This window comes from Xyrauchen texanus, chromosome 27, assembly GCF_025860055.1.
Source record: "Xyrauchen texanus isolate HMW12.3.18 chromosome 27, RBS_HiC_50CHRs, whole genome shotgun sequence".
Classification (NCBI taxonomy): Eukaryota; Metazoa; Chordata; class Actinopteri; order Cypriniformes; family Catostomidae; genus Xyrauchen; species Xyrauchen texanus.
Genome location: NC_068302.1, coordinates 40,837,931 through 40,845,470, shown reverse-complemented (window position 1 = coordinate 40,845,470; position 7,540 = coordinate 40,837,931). Strand labels below are relative to the sequence as shown.

General features: G+C 39.6%; 1 protein-coding gene and 1 long non-coding RNA gene across 17 annotated transcripts in view; one reads left to right on the top strand and one right to left on the bottom strand.

Moving 5' to 3' along the window:
- Positions 1 to 7,540, bottom strand: part of LOC127620735 (synphilin-1-like) — a 108,272-nt gene that overhangs the window by 81,966 nt on the left and 18,766 nt on the right. The gene's annotated exons all lie outside the window — the stretch shown is intronic.
- Positions 1 to 7,540, top strand: part of LOC127620747 (uncharacterized) — a 95,969-nt gene that overhangs the window by 73,208 nt on the left and 15,221 nt on the right. The window lies entirely within an intron of this gene.

Genomic DNA, 7,540 nt, shown 5'->3' with positions numbered 1-7,540 from the left:
ATATATGTATATACATATATAGTATATATGAACAGCGTGAAACACTGTCTTATATATAGTATATATATATATACTATATATATATATATATATATATATCAAGTGTGCCGCACAAGCCCTCAAAAGTGAAGCCAAAACATCTCGATCGCCCCCAGTGACTGGTCCTAGTATAGGTCATAAACCCCGCCTCCCCATGTTATTCAACGGGACATGAGACCAACTAAACAATTAAATTACACTTCACATATCTTTTTTCCAAAGATAGTTTCTGTCATTTACTGTCGTTTCTATCACGTTGATGTCATTTCAAGTGTTTGTTTTCAAAATAAGTTTGTTTTTAGTTATTTGATGCTATAAAAACGCTGCTGTGACATCATGATTGACAGCTGTGATTGACAGGTTCTCACTGAAGTAGTCACTGAAGCACCAACTGACTTTTTTTCGGGATCTTCGGAGGACTGAGGAGATTGGAGCTTTAAATTTAATATCTAAATTTCTATAATTAATTATTTCACACCGTCATAAGTCATAAGTCAAAAGGGGCGTGTGCTTGCGATTGATTCAGCGAGAGTGAGGGCGGGGCCTTGATTTCGGGGCTTTACTTCCTGCTCACTACTGCGCAGGTCTGGTCCCGAAATCACAACTGTGCAGACTCAAGTCCCAAGATGTCAGCGCCATATCGGGACACTGGCGGCTTCAGTTCTCACCAATGGAAAAGAGCGAAGGGGCGTCGGCCATATTTTTTTACAGTCTACAGTATATATATAGATAAAGGTTTTCCAACTGAATAGAATAGTATATTCAATGATACAAATGACAATAAAATGGAAAGTAATATCTTATGTAATCAAAATACTTTTTGAATGTAACTGTATTCTGATTACTAACTATTTAAATTGTAACTGTAGTGGAATACAGTTACTAATATTATTTTAAATATGTAATCCCGTTACATGTATTCCGTTACTCCCCAACCCTAATTATGAGTTCTACAAACATGAATGTATTTTCAAGTTGGAATTTCGTAAACGGTAATTCGGACATTACGTGAACGCATTAATACATACAACCATAGGCCGTGAAATGCTTTTTCTGCAGGTCATTTTCCACTTTAAAATATGCATTTAATTAATATACCTACATACAAGCTGGGAATCTCATCATAAGCATGTAACTTTAATGCAGTTAGGCAAGTGTTTTAGAACTACTTTGATATTTTATAAATGTTTTACTTGGGGTTTTCATTCATTTGTTTATTCATTCTTTCATTAATTTATATTTTAGTTGATATCCTAGTTTTGGCTATGAACTAAAAATGTAACGAATGCATAAATTCAAACGCCCTTTAAAGGTGGCACTATATTGCGCTAAATGTTTACGCTTAAATCGTTAAATTCTCTGTATAAATAATGCAGGCATATGAGGTATCATTTAAAAGCTTAGAATCTGAAATTTTCAGCGATAACATCACTTCTGCATTTATGTTACTTAAAATAACAAAATAAGGCTTCGAAACATTCGCGTTGAAAATTAGCGCCCCCTAGAGGTGATGCGGTAGAAAGATTTATATATATGCTCACCTAAAGGATTATTAGGAACACATACTAATACTGTGTTTGACCCCCTTTCGCCTTCAGAACTGCCTTAATTCTACGTGGCATTGATTCAACAAGGTGCTGAAAGCATTCTTGAGAAATGTTGGCCCATATTGATAGGATAGCATCTTGCAGTTGATGGAGATTTGTGGGATGCACATCCAGGGCACGAAGCTCCCGTTCCACCACATCCCAAAGATGCTCTATTGGGTTGAGATCTGGTGACTGTGGAGGCCATTTTAGTACAGTGAACTCATTGTCATGTTCAAGAAACCAATTTGAAATGATTCGAGCTTTGTGACATGGTGCATTATCCTGCTGGAAGTAGCCATCAGAGGATGGGTACATGGTGGCCATAAAGGGATGGACATGGTCAGAAACAATGCTCAGGTAGGCCGTGGCATTTAAACGATGCCCAATTGGCACTAAGGGGCCTAAAGTGTGCCAAGAAAACATCCCCCACACCATTACACCACCACCACCAGCCTGCACAGTGGTAACAAGGCATGATGGATCCATGTTCTCATTCTGTTTACGCCAAATTCTGACTCTACAATCTGAATGTCTCAACAGAAATCGAGACTCATCAGACCAGGCAACATTTTTCCAGTCTTCAACTGTCCAATTTTGGTGAGCTCTTGCAAATTGTAGCCTCTTTTTCCTATTTGTAGTGGAGATGAGTGGTACCGGTGGGGTCTTCTGCTGTTGTAGCCCATCCGCCTCAAGGTTGTGCATGTTGTGGCTTCACAAATGCTTTGCTGCATACCTCGGTTGTAACGAGTGGTTATTTCAGGCAAAGTTGCTCTTCGATCAGCTTGAATCAGTCGGCCCATTCTCCTCTGACCTCTAGCATCAACAAGGCATTTTCAGCCCACAGGACTGCCGCATACTGGATGTTTTTCCTTTTCACACCATTCTTTGTAAACCCTAGAAATGGTTGTGCGTGAAAATCCCAGTAACTGAGCAGATTGTGAAATACTCAGACCGGCCCGTCTGGCACCAACAACCATGCCACGCTCAAAATTGCTTAAATCACCTTTCTTTCCCATTCTGACATTCAGTTTGGAGTTCAGGAGATTGTCTTGACCAGGACCACACCCCTAAATGCATTGAAGCATCTGCCATGTGATTGGTTGATTAGATAATTGCATTAATGAGAAATTGAACAGGTGTTCCTAATAATCCTTTAGGTGAGTGTATATTGTTTCAAATAGCACATAAATGGACAAGTCATATATCAAATGAAAGCTCTCATTCTCTGGAATGGGACTGTACAGTTTATTTTGATGCCCTAAAACCACAGTTTGAATGATTATCAAAAGAATCAAAAAGTGAAATATCAATCTGTTTTCTAAAGCTGCTTGTCCTATAGAGGGTCACAGGGCAGTGCTGGAGCCTATCCCAGCTGTCTCGGGCCGAAGGCAGTGAAACACCCTGGCCAGTCATTCACAGGGCAACACACACAAACATACACATTCACACTCTCACCCTCACCTACGGGCAATTTAAAGTTTCCAATACAAAGTGAAATATGATTTCTGTAAGTCATCAAACACAAGCGTCTCTTTTATGTGCTGATCACTGCTGCTAAAATCTGTATATCGGCTATTACCATAAATGAGCCATTGTTTACTTGTCCGTGAGCTTTTTGTGTGAATAATGTTATATCTTAGATGTACCAGGATACTCTTTAGTCCAGCAGAAACTCAGGTGTGTCATCAGAGGAGAACTGACACCCTCAACAGAACCAGCAGAGAACCAGGCATCCTCTCAGACACGTCACCACAAATACATGACAGTTATGTGTTAATACTTAAGCAACTGAGGCAGATATTTGTCCACTTCAGTTAAGAACATTATGAATACATCTGTCTCGTGTAATCCAGTGTCAAAACTCACTTATGGGGGATAGAAATGCCAGTCGTTCTCTAATGTAACACTTCATCAAAGTCTGTGAACCACTTGAGAACACACAAGCGCTTCCTGAGGGACGATATTTACTCGAGCACAACAGAATTACAAACAACCTGTGCTGTGCCACTGAGCCGTGACAGACGCTTCCTGTAATGAGCTGCTATTTACAACAAATAAAGTGGATGGAGGAACAACAGTGCAAAATGATGCTCTCCAGAGGCATAGATGGGCCCTCCACGGGGGGCACGGGACCCCAAACGCCCCCCTACTACTGGAGACACATACATGCGATAACTGGAGAAACGCAGAGATCAATGAAACATGTTAAAGGAGCCATTGTGTTCCAATGCATAACTTCCAGAGAGACCAGACAAAAGCACTGCCATCAAACGCTGAAAAGGAGGTCGGTAACATTCTTTATGTCAGAAACGAGGATCAATATTTAATAAATATGAAGCAGCAGAACTCAGACAAACTGACCGTAGCGCGTGTGAACAGATACAGCGCCTCATTTAATGTTGTCTCGTTTGTGAGTCATTCCCTTGATAACTAATGCATCGTTTTAGGGGGAAATAATAGTCTAATATCCTTTAAAGTGAAACTAAGCATTTCCTCATGCAAACGTATCATTAAACATCTCAAGCAATCAATATAAACGTTCTTGTCCACAATGACTTTTAGAGAATTGTTCAGCGATTCCTTAAAAACACTGGGAGGCAAAAATGACATTCCTCAGACTCTATTTCAACATGCAAATATTTGATTTGGAGAAATGTTGGATGTTCTTGGATGTTAAAGCAGTTCTGGGAGTCGATGTGATGAAACAGAACCAGATCGGTCACTCGTGTGTTGTCATGAAACACTGTTACTGATAACAGACGAAAAACACGGTTTGTCATCAGTACACGGGTCGATGACGTGACTTTTATTTTTATGACATAAATACACCCATGATTTTAATGTTGTCAATTTAAATTTCATTTGGATATTCTTATTTTCTTAAAAAAATAAAATAACTAAAAAACAATGTGTGTTCCAGTGAGACACTTCCAATGCAAGTCAATGGGGTTTAATCTGTAAACATTAAAATACTGTTTCACAAGTATAGACACAAGACATAAACAATATGTGTGTTAACGTTTTATAAAATAGTAGTAGTGACTCGCCTCAATCTGGGTGGTGGAGGACGAATCTCTGTTGCCTCCGCGTCTGAGACCGTCAATCCGCGCATCTTATCACGTGACTTGTTGAGCGTGTTACCGCGGAGACGTAGCGTGTGTGGAGGCTTCACGCTATTCTCCGCGGCATCCACACACAACTCACCACACGCCCCACCGAGAGCGAGAACCACATTATAGCGACCACGAGGAGGTTACCCCATGTGACTCTACCCTCCCTAGCAACCGGCCCAATTTGGTTACCCCATGTGACTCTACCCTCCCTAGCAACTGGGCCAATTTGGTTACCCCATGTGACTCTACCCTCCCTAGCAACCAGGCCAATTTGGTTACCCCATGTGACTCTACCCTCCCTAGCAACCGGGCCAATTTGGTTACCCCATGTGACTCTACCCTCCCTAGCAACCGGGCCAATTTGGTTACCCCATGTGACTCTACCCTCCCTAGCAACCGGGCCAATTTGGTTACCCCATGTGATTCTACCCTCCCTAGCAACCGGGCCAATTTGGTTGCTAAGGAGACCTGGCTGGAGTCACGCACCACACCCCGGATTCAAACTCACGACTCCAGGTGTGATAGTCAGCGTCAACACTCGCTGAGATACACAGACCTCCCCGTAGTGGTAGTTTTAATCTCACTTCTTATGAAGACCGGAACTAATAAAACAGTCCAGTGGATATTCAGGAAAACTGTGGATTATTTTATAATGTGGTATAATCGTCCTGTTGCGGTAAAAAAATGTACTTGAAACTTTGAAAAATGTTGGCGCGAGTTGTGCAAAATAATCTTTTATTGTTATTTCTTAAAAATATAAGCAGTGAAACAAGTTTATATAAAAACTATTTATTAATATTCCACCAAATCAAAGTCATGTGGTGTAACCAACATGCAGGTCACATTTCTTTTCTCATGTGACAAAATAACAAATAAACAGAGATGCACCGATAACGATACCGCCCTCGTGCGCTTGTACTCGCGCTACCATCTGAATATCATTCCGTAAACAACCAGAGCAGAAATGAAAATCACGTCATGTCCTAGTGAGATTATTTGAGGTAAATAAATGTATATAGTTTGCATGTGCTGCGCTTCAAATGTGAGTGTGAATGTGTAGAGACGGTGTTGTGCTGACATAAAGACACAAAGTGCTCGAACCTTTTAGAGATCCTTGATTCAAGCTATCCATTCCACAAATTACTGAACTGGAAGGCTCAAATGGACTAACTTGTTCCCTAATATTCTTAGTTTGATATAAAAATGGCTTATAGTTTTATTCCATTATTTCTGTGATTATTTTAATGTTGGTAACATAAAAATAAAGATATTGTAAAGCTCAAAAGACTGTTTTGAGCTGCTGTGTCTTTATTCTTTAACTCCTCAAACAGCAGCACAAGTGCAGATTACACACACGGCTTCGGGGACGCCTCAGGGACGCGATCAAACCCATCTGGGCTGCGTTTCCCAAAACGTTGATGGTGGCGCTTATGATTGGCATCAATGGTCTCCAGCATTGGTGCCAATCTTAAGTGCCACCATACGTTTGTAATTCGAAAAAAATGAAACAAGTGCAACATTCGATCTTTCAGTGAAGCGGTAAATCTGTAAATGTTAAGAAAGCACTTCAAAATAAAAGCTCAATTTAAATAAAACAAAGAGTGCCACAGAACTGTATAGTTATGTAATATTATGTCATATTCACAGTTACACTAATAATAATAATAATAATAAATCAATAGTAATTGTATTATATTTACGGCCATTAAATGACATATATGATGTTCTGTATTGCAGCACAAAAATAACTCCAATGTTGTATTTTGTGTTGTGAGGTTCTGAATAAAATCAATTCATTTGATAAAAATAAAATGATATCACGTTGAAAATTAATTGTTACACTTTTATTTGATTAAAGTTTTAATGAATGTTATTTAAACACCATTTTGATGATAAAATTGAAATAAAATGGAGTATCGATAAAATAATGTAATAATTATCTAATAAAATAATTGAATGCTTTAGCATTGTCATGTTTTGTATCCATGAAGTAAAAGGCAGTAAAATACATTCCATGTACCGAGACATGGCATAATATTTATATCTAATATGACAAAATATTGATATTTTCCCTCTGTCAAAGGTGTCCTCTCTGTTTATTAGGGACGTCCCGATCCAATTTTTTGGAGTACCAAAAAAAAACTTTCATTACTCGTACTTAATTGGATCAGGACATCCCTAATAAACAGAGAGGACACCTTTAAACCCTCATGACAGAGGGAAAATATGGTCTGCACTTATATAGCGCCTTTTTAACATTAGCGGTATTCAAAGTGCTTTACGTTGCGCCTCACTCACACACACACACTCATACACACACACACACACACACTCACATACATACACACACACACTCACACTCACTCACACACACACTCATACATACACACACACAGACACATACACACACACACACTCATACACACACATACACACTCATACATACACACACACACACACACACACACATACATACTCACACACACACACACTCACATACATACACACACACTCACACTCACTCACACACACACTCATACATACACACACACAGACACATACACACACACACACTCATACACACACATACACACTCATACATACACACACACACACACACACACACACACACACATACATACTCACACACACACACACACACACACACACACACACATCACATACATACACACACACTCACACTCACTCACACACACACAGACACATACACACACACACTCATACACACACACACACACTCATACATACACACACACACACACACACACATACATACTC